A 2,500-nucleotide genomic window follows, 5' to 3' on the forward strand; every position below is an offset into this window, starting at 1 on the left:
TGTTGTGCCTTAACCTAACCTATGTTGTGCCTTAACCTAACCTATGTTGTGCCTTAACCTAACCTATGTTGTGCCTTAACCTAACCCATGTTGTGCCTTAACCTAACCCATGTTGTGCCTTAACCTAACCCATGTTGTGCCTTAACCTAACCCATGTTGTGCCTTAACCTAACCCATGTTGTGCCTTAACCTAACCCATGTTGTGCCTTAACCTAACCCATGTTGTGCCTTAACCTAACCCATGTTGTGCCTTAACCTAACCCATGTTGTGCCTTAACCTAACCCATGTTGTGCCTTAACCTAACCCATGTTGTGCCTTAACCTAACCCATGTTGTGCCTTAACCTAACCCATGTTGTGCCTTAACCTAACCCATGTTGTGCCTTAACCTAACCTATGTTGTGCCTTAACCTAACCTATGTTGTGCCTTAACCTAACCTATGTTGTGCCTTAACCTAACCCATGTTGTGCCTTAACCTAACCCATGTTGTGCCTTAACCTAACCCATGTTGTGCCTTAACCTAACCCATGTTGTGCCTTAACCTAACCCATGTTGTGCCTTAACCTAACCCATGTTGTGCCTTAACCTAACCCATGTTGTGCCTTAACCTAACCCATGTTGTGCCTTAACCTAACCCATGTTGTGCCTTAACCTAACCCATGTTGTGCCTTAACCTAACCCATGTTGTGCCTTAACCTAACCCATGTCGTGCCTTAACCTAACCCATGTTGTGCCTTAACCTAACCCATGTCGTGCCTTAACCTAACCCACGTCGTGCCTTAACCTAACCCACGTTGTCGCCTAACGTAACCCACGTTGTCGCCTAAACCTGCTCTGTAATTGTTATACGACTCGTTCAATTAGTGTAGTGTTGCCCACCCGCAACCCTCGCAATATAGTTCGCTACTCGCACTCCCCGCTCCCCTGTGTATCGCTTCATGTTAAACACCTTGCAAGTCTTGCTCACTTTCCACATGCTCCTGCTGTACACTGTAATGTGGATGGCAGCAGGACGTACATGCCGCCCCTCCCCACGTCCCCACCTTGCCCCCTGCCTTCGCAAGCTGGTTGGTGAGAACTTTGCATGTTCAATGCCCTCCGCATGCGACGTACTCAGGCTACGTTGTGGTGCGGCCTGTGTCAACTGTCCGCTAATGTCGTACGCGTAAACCACAATCTGTACTGCACATTCGTCCTTATGTACTGAATGATACATCGTGGCACATGTGTGACCGTACAACGACTGCGCCCAAAAACGGCGGACCATACAGTGCAAATATTGTGCACGCAGCTACGTGTCGTCTCCCTATGAGAGCTGGATTGCAGTGTGGTACGCCATAGAGACGTGTGGGAGGAACGGACGCCGTGGATGGCGATCAGCATGAGCTGTCTGTTGATGTATTCGGACCTAGTCGTCTCTCCTCACACACCGTGATGGCATGGTGCACCGCGTTCCATATCTGCGACATGCTACAGAGGCCGGTTGACAGTCGTTCGAGCAATGGACATCGCATACGTACGGGGGCCACCTTCCACGTATTGTCTAGGCGTGCACATTTTGTTGCGTGTATGTGGGCAGACGTAGTGTGGCGTGACACCTGACACAGGCATGCAATAATCGTGGAAGTTGCAAATGGCGATGGACGCCTGCGTTTTCTGGTGAAGTTACGCAAATGAACAAATGGTAACCTGTTGTGGTGCGGTTGTTCTCGCTAGGGGTGAATCGGTGATGGCGACGATAGGTTGAGGTACTAACCGGTTGTTCCAGCGATACCCACCATGCCGACGAAACTGAACGGCATCTGGGTGTGAAGCGATACGCGGCGGTGGCTGGGTGGGACCGTCCCCGGCCGGTGAGGGGGCGCCTCCCGGCGTGCTGGCCGCGCGGTGCGTGGGCGCACGCGCTACAGCCGGCTGGTGGGGGCGGCCAGTGGCAGGCGCGCCGGCCGACGGACGCGGCAGGCGTCGCAGCTGCGCGCCGGCGCACCCTGCGCGCGGCGCCGTGCGGCCAAAGTAGGTCCTCGCGGGCCCGGTGCGAAGCGCGGTGGACATCTTCAGTGTGCTGGTCCGATTGAGGACTGTGTGCGTTGAGGATGCGCTGCCGCCCGGCGCTCGGCGCCGCGACGCCGTCTGCTGCTCGGTCGCCCCAGCGGTTCTCGCTGGTGGTTTGTATCGCAGCTGTGCGGATGTGTTGGCGCGTGCGCTGTGCTGGGAGAGTTCGCTTCGGCACCCAAGTGGGGCTTTTGTCCTTCTGTGGCGCTGGCGTTGGAGCTGCCGGTCACCGTAGGTGGCGCGTGTTGTCTCCCGCCGGCAATGCCACGACAGCACGCTCCCGGGCCTCTGTCGGCAGCGGCAAGCTCAGTTGGGAGCACGGGTGGTCGCACCGAAAGCGTCTACTCGCCTAACTCCGGGCGATTGCGCCTCTCTCGAACCCGACCAAGTACTTGGGACGGCGCTGCGCGCCGCCGGGACCTGAGAGGGTTTCGAGGTGTATTGTGCA

This window comes from Schistocerca piceifrons, chromosome 6 (genome assembly GCF_021461385.2).
Source record: "Schistocerca piceifrons isolate TAMUIC-IGC-003096 chromosome 6, iqSchPice1.1, whole genome shotgun sequence".
Lineage (NCBI taxonomy): Eukaryota > Metazoa > Arthropoda > Insecta > Orthoptera > Acrididae > Schistocerca > Schistocerca piceifrons.